Source organism: Crocodylus siamensis, chromosome 4 (genome assembly GCF_052110815.1).
Source record: "Crocodylus siamensis isolate JL-2025a chromosome 4, ASM5211081v1, whole genome shotgun sequence".
NCBI lineage: Eukaryota > Metazoa > Chordata > Crocodylia > Crocodylidae > Crocodylus > Crocodylus siamensis.
The window spans coordinates 195,922,924-195,935,451 of NC_143398.1; positions in this window are offsets into that span (position 1 = coordinate 195,922,924).

Genomic DNA, 12,528 nt, shown 5'->3' on the forward strand with positions numbered 1-12,528 from the left:
ACATTAGGGCTGGAGGGATCTCGGAAGATCATTGAGTCTAGCCCCCTCACCGAGGGGCAGGAAGTCAGCTGGGGTCATAGGATCCCAGCAACATAAACATCCAATTTTCTTTTGAATGTGTTCAATGTAAGTGCTTGAATCACCTCTGATGGCAGGCTATTCCAGATCTGGGGGGCTCAGACAGTAGAGAAATTCTTCCTTATGTCCAGCCTGAAACGGTCTCATAGTAGTTGACCGTTCAACCTCATCACCCCTTGGGGTGCTCTGGTGAACAAACGTTCCCCCAGATCCTGGTGGTCACCCCTGATAAACTTATAGGTGGCCATCAGATCACTCCTGAGCCTGCACTTTTCCAGACTAAAAGCCTCATAGCTCTCAGCCTGTCGTCGTAAGGTCTACTTTCCTGACCTCTGATCATGCATGTGGCTCTTCTCTGGACTCTCTCAAGCTTCTGCACATACTTTTTGAATTCTGGGGCCTAAAAGTGGACACAGTACTCCAGCTGCAGCCACACCAAGGCTGAGCACAAGGGGAGAATGAGATCCCAGGATTTGAGAAGCATCTATGGATGCAAGGCAGCATTTTGTTCGCTTTACTAGCTGTAGCATCACATTGAAGGCTTATATTCATCTTGTGGTCAATGATCATAGAATCATAGAATCATAGAAGTAGGGTCGGAAGGGACCTTATAGATCTTCAAGCCTGACCCCCAGCCTGGGCAGGAGAAAAACTGGGCTTAGATGACTCCAGCCAGGTAGGCATCAAGCCTCTTCTTAAAGACTCCCAGGGTAGGAACCAGGACCACTTCCCTTGGAAGTTGCTTCCAGACCCTAGCTGCCCTGACTGTGAAGTAGTTCTTACGGATGTCTAATCTAAACCTACTCTCCAACAATGTATGGCCGTTATTCCCTGTTATGCCAGGGGGCGCTAGAGGAAACAAGGTCTCTCCCAAACCCTTCTGGTCCTCCCTAGTGAGTTTATAGATGGTCACCAGGTCCCCCCTCAGCCTTTGCTTGTGAAGGCTGAACAGATTCAGGTCCCGCAGTCTCTCATTGTAGGGTCGGCCCTATTGTCCCCGGATCATGCGGGTGGCCCTCCTCTGGACCCTCTCAATGTTGTCCACATCCCTCCTGAAATGGGGCGCACAGAACTGGACACAGTACTCCAGCTGTGGCCTAACCAATGTTGCATAGAGGGGGAGGATCACCTCCTTGGCCCTACTTGACATGCACCTGTGGATGTACGACAAGGTCTGGTTAGCCCTGCCAACTGTAACCTCGCATCGTCGGCCCATGTCGGCCCATGTTCATCTTGGAGTGAATAATGACTCCAAGATCCCCTTCTGCCTCCGTGCTCTCAAGAAGGGAGTTTCCCATCTTAAAAGTGTGCTGCTGGTTACTACTGCCCAAGTGCAGTACCCTGCACTTGTCAGTATTGAAACGCATCCTGTTTTTGTTAGCCCACCCCTGTAACCTATCCAGGACTTGCTGTAGTCTTTCCCTCCCTACTAGCATGCTCACCTCACCCCAAATTTTGGTATCATCAGCAAATTTAAACAGGTTGCTTTTCACCCCATAGTCCAAGTAGCTGAGAAAGAAATTGAACAGCGCGGGCCCAAGGACCGAGCCCTGGGAGACTCTGCTGCCCACTTCTCTCCAGGTTGAATATGACCCATCCACCACCACCTTCTGAGTACGACCCTTCAGGCAATCTGCAATCCATCTGACTGTGTAGGCATCAATGCAACAGTCGCCTAGTTTTTTAATGAGGATGGGGTAGGAGATGGTGTCAAAGGCCTTGCTGAAGTCCAGAAAGGCTACGTCCATGGCAACACCTGCATCCAATGCTTTTGCAATCTGATTATAAAAGGCAACCTGGTTGGTCTGACATGAACTGTCCCTAATGAAACCATGCTGGTTGCCCTTAAGTATCATCCCTGAACCTGGCCCTTCACAGATGTGCTCCTTGATGATCTTCTCAAAGAGTTTCCCTAGGATTGAGGTAAGACTGACGGGCCTATAGTTGCCTGAGTCCTCCCTCCTCCCTTTTTTAAAGATGGGGACCACATCAGCTATCTTCCAATCATCTGGCACCTGGCCTGAGCACCATGAGGGCTTGTAATGCCATGCCAAGGGCTCTGCAATAACCCCTGCTAGCTCCCTCAACACCCTGGAGTGGAGAGCCTCTGGACTTGCTAATTTGAACACATCCAGCCCCTCCAGAAGCTCTCTAATGCAGTCCTCCCCAACCTGAGGTCTGGAGGCATTCCCCTTGAGTCTGTCTTGCATCATGGTGGGGAAGTTCCAGTCCCTGCACAAGAAAACGGAGGTGAAGAATTGGTTAAAGAGGTCTGCTTTCTTCTCTGGTGCAACCACCAGATTGCCCAGAGAATCATGCATCCTCCCTATACATCTGAAAAAGGACTTTTTATTATCTTTGATCTTGGATGCTAGTCCTAGCTCTATGTCTGCCTTAGCTTCCTGACAGCATCCTTGCAGGCCTGAACAGAGGAGGCATACTCCTCTTTGGAGATAGCACTCCCCCTTCCACTGGTTGTACGCTGCCATTTTGGCAATCAGGCATTCCCGGACACCCTTGGTGATCCAGGAGGGAATTTTGGGCACTCTTGCCCCTCTTGCTTCTTGTTGGGATGGTCACCCCTTGGTCCTTGAATATCGTCTCCTTAAGGAACAACCACTCATCTTGGGCACTGAGTTCCCCTGCTCTCGAGAACCCCAGCACCTCTCCCACTAATCTCAACTCACTGAAGTTGGTCCTCTTGAAGTCTAGGGCTACCACCTTGCTGCAGGCCCTTGACACCCTGCGCTGGATGGTGAATTCCAGCAAGCGATGATCACTATCACCCTAGTGGTCAAGAACCTGGAGGCCCAAGTGATGATGCCCAAGTCTCTTTCTTCCATAGTGCTAGCCAGCATAGCACTGCCGAGCCCATAAGGATGCTGCAGGTTTTCGTCTGCCCATTTGCTGAGCCTGTCCAGGTCAGCCTGGATCGCCCTCCTGTCTTCAGGTGTGGATGCTTTGCCCCAAAGTTTGGTGTCATTGGTGACCTTGGCTAGTCCGTTCCTGACTCCAATTTCCACATCGTTAATGAAAATGTTGAACAATATGGGTTCAAGGACAGAGCCTTGGGGAACCCCACTAATCACATAGCACCATGATGATTGACTTCCATCAATTACCACCCTCTAGGCCTGACCATGGAGCCAATTTCCCAGCCAGAAGATCATGGTGGACCCAAGGCCACAATTGGCCAGTTTTACCAAGAGGTGACCATGGGATACCAGACCAAAGGTTTTTTTGAAGTCAAGATATATGACATCAATTTATTCTTCTTTGTCCAGGTGATAGGTCACCTGGTCATAAAAGGAAATGAGATTGGTCAAGCAAGACCTACCACAACAAACCCGTGCCGGCTATCCCTCAGGATGTTGGCGTTGGCTAGTCCATTAAGGATGGCCTCTTTAATAAACTTTTCTAACATCTTCCCTGGGATAGAGGTAAGGCTGATGGGCCTCTAGTTTGCTGGATCCACTTTCCTCCCTTTCTTGAAGATAGGCACCACATTGGCCTTCTTCCAGTCTTTAGGCACTACACCAGAGTGCCAGGAGTTCTCAAAGATCCATGCCAGAGACTGGGCTATGATGCTTACCAGGTCCTTGAGTACTCTGGGGTGTACATTGTCAGGGCCGGCTGACTTGAAGGTATCCAGCCTCTCCTCCATGAGGTCAGCATTGATGGAGGGCAGGGGATCTCCCGCACCCAGACCTCCCTGTCCCGCAGTGGGCATGGGCGTCCCATGGGACTGATGAAAGACTGATGCAAAGTACCTATTTAATAGGTTGTTTTTTTCCTGGGTGTCAGTTGTCAGTTGTCCCATCTCATTCATCAGGGGTCCAATGTTGCCCTTGCTTTTCTTCTGGCTCCCCACATATCTGAAAAAGGTCTTTTTATTGTCCTTGATGCTCAAAGCTAGTTGGAGTTCAGTTGCAGCCTTGGCTTTCCTGGTTTGCATCCTGCAAGACCAGACCAGTGCAGAATAATCCTCCTTGGAGGTGAATCCCATCCTCCATCCTTTGTAGACCTTTCTTTTTAGCCTCAGGAGGTCTGCTAGATCCCTGGAGAGCCAGGGGGGCTGCTGTGCCCTCTTGCTGCCTTTCTTCTGAGATGGGCCAGTACCAGGTCGAGCAGCACTTTACCTCTCAACGGACATGGCAGTGATCCTTCTGGCTGGCAAAATTCCCCCTGCTAAGTGGTAGAAAGGCCTGAGCAAGAAAGGTAGGGTTGATGCGATGCAGGCCAAGGAGTTGACCTCTCTCACAACTCCTCTGGTTTTCAGTGGTCATGTAGCGGGCAACAGAGAAGTGTTTGGGGCAAAAGTGCAACCCAAAGTTGTGGAACCCCCCTGAGAAAGCATCTCAAAAGTACATCCAGGTTATGACCAATGCCAGAGTGCATTATACCAAGTTTGAGTAGTTCTAAGACGGAACTGAATGTAAGCAGTTGAAAATGTCTTCAGTAAGGAAATTGAAGCATAAATATGAAAGAGTGTGAGGAAATTTAACAAAAAAAATTAAAATCAGAAACAGTCTGGGAAGAGATGAATGGATGATTAAACAACAACATTGTGAAGGGAGACAGGAAAGAAGAGTCAGCTATAGTGTTCTTTTAACACAGAAGAAGGCGCAGGAGGGAGAAGGAGGAACAGGAGGGAGAAGACTGCAGTGCTAGAAACAGCAGAAATGGAATTGTATTCCAATTCCCAGAAAAATCATTGTCTGATTTATCCTAAGGTCTGTGAGAAAAGGGGCCCAGAGGAGACACTCCTTTACCCTATCTCTTTAGGTAAACTGAGATGGATACATTCCTGAGGGAGGGGGGGAACCTGCTACCTCTACCTACGTGACTGGTATCAGCTACCTGGTGGGCTCGAGTCTGCCCGGCAACTAGTGATGTATTTCAGATTGGTTGGCCGACAGCAATCAGGTGCTGGCCTTAATTGAACCAGGTGAACAAGGTCACAGGGGCTATATAAGGTAAGACTGCCCAGGAGGAGGTGGCAGCAGCCATGCAGGGGACTGAAACTTAGAGAGGAGTTTTACCATCTGAAACTGACTCTCTCCCCTATACCTCATGAGCAAGGAATGGCCTGCCTCCAGAGGGAATCTCCAACAGCCTCTGGATGATGCTTGTAAGTTACTCGAGATCTGATTAGCTGGCAGTAACTCAGATGCGTGATCAAAAGGCTACCTCAGCCAGACTGTTTTGCTCTATGGGATTTCTAGGATATTGCTCTATCTTGTACCCTATTTTCACCCTACCCCCTGTAATCAATAAAGTTCTCCTTTGTGACTGGTGTAGGAGGCTTATTGAGGGGGTGGGTCTAAATTATGCCTAAGAGATCCCTTAGGTCTGTGGACTAAGAGGGACTTTTCTTTTTGGCCCCTGACTTGGGAAAGTGTCCCAACTGCCTGTACTGGGTCGTAGGACTATTAGAGCTGTGTTTCCCTGAGGACACAGGGCTGAGAGAGTCCCTTCTCAGGGTGGTGGCAGCGTATGTTACCCCCAGGCTAGCGAGTGTGCTTCAGGAAGGGGGTCAGCCAGACACAAGGCACCCCTAGGGAGGCACTCGGAGCCTGGAAGGTGGTCAGGCAGAGTGAGGTGGGTGGCTCAATGCAGGAGCGCTCCCTACTGGCCCGCTACACCATGTAGCATGGCACTGGGGTTTGTCTGCTTCTTTCAGGGAGCTAGCAGCCTGTGAGGCTGCTTGCAGGTGGGGCAGGCTCACATGACTGGAAGAGGGCTCAGGCTGGTGCTATATAAGCCCACAGCCTGAGATGATCAGGGACCCTCTCCCTGGCAGCTGCAGGAGAAGGAACTCCTGCCCAGGAAAGCCACACGAGGATGCTAGACCATTTGGCTGCCTGCAGGAACAATGAGGCTTAGGGAGCTCACAAGGTGCCCAGGCTGGGAGGTAGGCTATATTACAGAGTGAAGGTTTACACTCTTAAAGAGGAAGAGGGCTGTTATCCCTTTGTGTTTATGTTATAGCCTAGGGGCTTAGTGTTTACATTACAGTTTGACCCGTGGTTCGGGTTGGGACTATAAGGGGTAGGAGGTCCCATTAATGCCCCTGGGGCATGTGATAGCTTTGAGCCCTGCCAGGGGCCAGCTCAGGGCCTGAGCAGCTGTTGATCCTGGACTGAGCAGAGTTGAAGGCCACAGGGCCAGACAAGTGCCAGGGACCCAGTGCCTAAGAGGGGTATGGCCAGATGGGCCAGGGGGCCAGTAGATGGGGACCAGGGGTTCAGCTCCCAAAAGGGTCAAACATTGTTATGGTTATGAGGCCTGGGATATGGTGTAGGGGATGTTAAGGAGCCATACAAGGAGTCCCTATGGTTATTGGTGCCTGGCAGGGGCACAGGCAGGCTGAAGCAGCCTGCTGGTTTGTGGCATAGAACTGCTACTGAGGGGACTCGGGGGGAGCCCAGTAGACATTGACAGGCTCAGGCTCATGTACAGTCCACAGGCAGCCTCCCTTTTATAGTCTTTATTAAGATCAAGGATATCTTAGGGTATCATCCAAGGGAAGGGCTTCAGCTGAGCCTGAGCCACGCAGGGGCTGCATGGCCACTAGGGGCAGTCACGGTTGCTCTGTGGCCACTGACTTGCTACAGACCAGTACAGAACACCAAAATGGACAATGAAGAGAAGGCTGAAGCACTGAATGCCTTTTTAAATTCAATCTTCACAAATAAGTGCAGCTAACAGATTATGAGTATAGTTGGCAGCAAAGATAGGGAAGGAGTCAACAGCCTAAAACAGTGGCAAAACAGATTAGAGATTACTTAGATAAGCTAGATACTTTCAAGTTGGCAGGCTGTATGGGATGTACCCTAAGATACTAAATAAATTGGGTGAGGTAATTTCAGAGCCATTATCTACCATCTTTGAGAGCTCATGGAGGTTGTGTGAGGTCCTGGGTGACTTAGAAAGGGACAACATAGTACTCATCTTTAAGAAAGGGAAAAAGAAGGATCCAGAGAGTCACAGACCTCAATATTTGGAACGATCTTGGAGCAAATCTTTAAGGAATCTACTGGGAAAAACCATGAGAAGAGTCGGGAACAGCCAGCATGGATTCACCAAGAGCCAATCATGATGCACAAAACTGATTTCCTTCTACTATCAGTTCACAGGCTTTGTGGATGCAAGGAGAGCAGTGGATCTTGTATACCTTGATTTAGCAAGGCTTTTGAAATAGTTTACCACAATATTGTCATTAACAAGCTAAGGAAATGCAGGCTAAATTGTATCTACTGTAAAGTAGACAACCAGTTAAATCATCATGATCAATGAGTAGTCATCAATGCCTTAATGTCTAATTGGGAGAAGGCATCAAGTAGGGTTCCCCAGAAGTCTATCTTGGGCCTAGTATTGTTTAATATCTCCATTAATGATATGGACAAGAAGATTGAGTACACAGATCAAATTTGTGGACTGGTAACAAGTTGGGTAGAGTTGTAGACACTCTGGAGGGTAGGGCTAGAATCCAGAATGACTTGGATAGACTGGAAAAGTGGTCTTCAATCAACTAGATACAATTCAACAAAGACAGGTACACGGTTTTGCACTTGGGATAGAATAACTGCATGCACAAATACAGACTTGGGAATGACTGGACTATAACAGCATGCTCTTGTTGCAAAAAAGGTCAACAGGATATCAGGTTGTGTTATCAGGAGTGATATATGTAAATCAAGGGAAGTGATTCTTTCACTCCATTGAATATTGGTTCTGTATCTGGAGTATTGGCGTCCTAGTAGGTAGCTAAAAACATCTAAATCCTGATGCAGGTGTCACAGGAAGGGTTCATTATAGGGTCACCAAAAGACTGTATGCCCTAGCATAATAATCCTATAGACAAATGTGAGAGCACACACTTATATAGATGCTTCAAAGTCATTTCGTGTAAAATATATTATTTATGTGTATGAAGATGAAATTCACATGCCATTGTATTCAGTGTACTGGCTATGAATCAGAATATTGACAGGATTTTTGGCTGAACATTTATGCTCAGCCTGTCCCTGGCAATCCCCTGTTTCCCATAAATGGAAAATCCTTGAAATACTAAGTCATTGGGACCAGTCCCATCTGTCTGATTCCTGTCATTTCAGGAAGGATCGGTATACTCCAAGGCAGCACAGGAAAGAGAACAGCATAATTACATAGTCACATTACAATAATAATCATTATCCATGGTAAAAACCTATATCTGTTTTGCTAAAAGAACACCTCCCATGGAACTTCACTAGATGCAAAGCCCAGAAGTAACAACATCACTGGGCCCCAAGGAAAGAAAGATGTTTTATTCTTCTATGACAACTCTGGGATTCATAATCAAAGGAAAATGTAAAGGAAGGGAAATGAATGACAGAAAGAAATCAACACTGTGCTCAATCATTTCTTGCTGGAACTTAGCTCACAAGCTGTAGCCTTGTGAAATATAACATTTGAGATATGGTTCTTACCATGATCACTGAGAGCATCAAATGGTCCATTAAATTTTCCAGAAAATCATTTAAAATGTATAAAGAACAGATTACCTCTTATACTAGTAATCTAGCAACAAATCACAAAGTATATGGGGTGGAGAAGGGGATAAATTCTCTTGACATCATCTAGTCCAGCCCCCTGCACTAACCAGGACCATCTTCAACTAGATCATCCCAGTCGAGACTTTGTCTACCTAGGTCTTAAAAACCTCCAAGGATGAAAAGTCTACAACCTCCCTGGGTAACCTGTTCCAGTGTTTTACTATCCTACTACTGAGAAAATTCTTCCTAATATCTAACCTAAACTTCCCTTGCTACAACTTGAAACTGTTGCTCCTTGTTCTGCCATCTGCCACCACTGAGAACAGTCTAGTTCCATCCTTTTTGGAACTACCCTTCAGGTAGTTGAAGGTTGTTATTAAGTCCCCTCTCAGTCTCCTCTTCTCTAGACTAAATAAGCCTAGTTCCCTCAGCTTCTCCTCAAAAATAATGCCCCCCCAGCCCCCTCACCATTTTTGTCATCCTCTGCTAGACTCTCTCCACCTTGTCCACACCTTTTCCATAGGGGGGGCCCAAAACAGCACATGGTACAGCCAGATGTGGCTTCCAGTGCTGAATAGAGGGGAACAACCAATTCCCTTGCATTACTGGCAACACTACAAGCAATGCAGCCCAGTATGCCATTAGCCTTCTTGGCAACAAGGGCACACTGGCTCATATTCAACTCATTGTCCACTGCAACCCCCAAGTCCTTTTTTCCAGAGCTGCTGCCCAGCCAGCCAACCCCCAGCCTATACCAGTGCATAAGATTGTTCTGTGCAGGACTTTGCACTTGTCCTTGTTGAACCTCATGAGATTTCTTTTGGCCCAGGACTCCAATTTGTCTAGGGCTCTTTGAATCCTAGCCCTACTCTCCAATTTTTCTCTTCCTGAAATACTGGTCACCCAAGATGTCTTGAAGTCCCTGCTTAATCTTCCCAGCACATGGTATACCAGGAATGGACAAAGTCCAACCCATGGGCTGGATCAGGTCTACGGTGGACTCCATTTCCCAGCAGCCCCTACTACCATCACTGTGGCTGGTTTCCATGGAGACCCCAGAAGTGGCAGGGCCGTGCTAGCGCGGGGCCAGAGTTTCAATGGATACCAGCCCCAGCAGCACTAGAAAGGTGTGCCGCTGAATGGGGAGCTGCTGTGGAGCTGGGATCTACCTGCAGTGACATCTTAGTTTGGAGCCAGAGCAAAGCTGTGATTCACTGCCCACACACCCTAGGCAAGACCATGGTGTCACCATGGCAAGATCCCCACCCTGGCCATGAATCAGTTCCTCACCCTGCCATGCACCCTGCCAGAACTACTGTGGCCAGTCACCTTAGAAACCCTGGCCCCACGCTGTCAGCGCTGCCGCTACTGGGCTTTCCATGGAAACTGGCCACAGTGACATGGAAAAGGGCTGCTGAGAAATGGAGTCTGGTTATGGGCCAGAGTCACCATTTTGCATGTCCCTACTGTATACTCACCATCATATTTAATACATCTAGGCCCAAAATCAGGAAGTGGATAACCTCATCTCACATAAGTGCTCTCGGGCTCTTCTCATTGTCACTAGGGAACTCATCGTGACTACTTGCATAAGTAAGTGCTCACAAACTAGGAACAAGGGTTCCAGGATTTGTCTCCTAAATAATCAAACTGCACAAAAGATCAGGCATGGCCTCAAATATCTTCAATCAGTTTAGATAATTGCTTTAAGCAACATTCACTCTGAAGAATGCAACATGAACCATCACACCTACAACATTTCAGCTTACACTTTTTTTTATTAAAAAGTAATTAAAAATTAGTGTCAGCTTGTCTTACTCATCACTATTTCAATACAAAATAATGTTATATAATACCATGCCAAAAGTGACACAATTTTATATGATATACAATGAAAACCTTTAGGTCTTCAGAAAGCCAATATAAATCCGATATGCCAAAAATCAGCTTTTCAGATTTTTCTTTGCTACTTACAAATCTATTGCAAACACTTGTCTCTAATTTCTAAAGGTTCAGCTTGATAGAATATTAGAGGTCTCTGTGCTATAAAAAGCAGTTTAACATTTATTTTAAAAATGAGAAGTACAGTAGGCTTCTTATCTACTGTGGTTGGACACAGTAAGAAACGTGCAATGAAAAGTTAATGGGAACAATGTATTGTGCTTAGATTTGAGTTTAAGTCTGGAAATGGAAAGCTGTCCAAAGCTTGGATTAGTGCTCAAACGGAAGGCTAATTGGACTCTAATCCTCCAGCATCATGGCAGCTAGAAAAAATACAGATCACAAGTGCTTCTGAACCAAACAAGTTCAGAAGCTGCTGAAAAGTCATATGAGGGGTATACAGTATGTCAGCATAAATCCAAGAGTTTTGTCATTATTTTGCCTATAATATCCTGCATTGAAGATTATTGACATAACAATTGCACAGAAAATAAAAGCAAGCTAAGGATTTTCAGAGAAGAACTTTTTTGCTATAAGACATAACACTATGAGGTTTGCAAAAGTCCTGATTAATTTTGATGCCATGCAAATTTAACTACTGGTAGTGGACAGTATAAGAGTTTCTTTGAACTCATTTGAACAATAAACCCCCCCCAAGTTATGATATCATTATCATACATTCTCCTATTACAAAATTTAGTAGTAGCCAAGAGGCAGAAACAGGCCCCTGGTAGACTAGATATGATACTTAAGGCATGATTATTTAAGCAGTAACTTGGCCACACATTCATTCAATTAGTGGCATGATAGAACAGGGAATAATCCACAAAGTTATTACACAAAATGTGTGTAACAGCTTTGTGGTTGGTTTCCTTTACACTATAAATTGAACATGGGGCCAGCACCAGAGCCTTAAAGGTTCTAATGCCTCCCTAAGCTGAGCATGCCTTTCAGCTGATTGGGACTCCCATTCTGATTGGGACTCCCATTCAGTCCTGTAGCTGGGAGTGCCAGGAGCACGCATCAACTGATCAGTACTCCCAACCACAAGAGTGTCAGTTGCCGATATAGGGGAAGCCTAGGATCATAATCCTGGGCACCACCTGCACTAGCAATATGTCATAATTATTATCTGATCCCTAATCCCAAAATCATGCCTCCTGATGTGTACATGAGGCATGATAGAAGGTGTGATTTTGGTATTGGGAACCAGATCCTACTGTGCCTTTAACTGAATGTCTGTCAATGACCTCATAGTTATCCCACCTTCCACTTGTCCTACTTGCTGTAAGCTCTTTCAATTACTTCTGTAAGCTTTGCATAGAATTATTAAATAATAAAATTTGGGAGTCAAATTTTGCTTTCAGACGTATTGCCAGTAGAGTTTGTCTCTCTATATGGTTATCAATGACAGAAAAGTCTGTCCTGGAAATAAGATTATCTGTATTTCCAGCTGTGAAATGTTACTTACACTTTTAAAAAGTCTATCAAGCCTATAAAAGTCAGTCTTAAAGAATGAAAAGTTCTTGATTTCACTGTGACAGCCATGAAGGAGTGACAAAAAGATTTCTTTCCCATCACATATACTCTTTCCTCCAAAAAATTGTCACATTTATAGGTATACCCTCTGTTCTAAAGTCCAAGTCATTACTGAAAATACTGATTAGAACTGGACCCAGAGGAAACCCTCCAATATATCACTTGACAGCAAACTATTGACAGGTACACTTTCTTTTTAGTCACTTGTGCAACCCCTCTTAGCTCCTCCTCTTCTTTCATATGGCTAGGGCAAGCAATGGCAGAGAAGGTGCAATTTAATTAAAGTTGTATGTTGAGGTTTGATACCCAGTTGCTGATATCTGAGTAAGCTAAGTGGATTGCTTCTATCCCTTCATGATATGCAAGTTCAGGGCAGGAGTTTGCAACGTGGCTCACTGACTGTACCTTATCATATAAGTGGTTCAGGGAG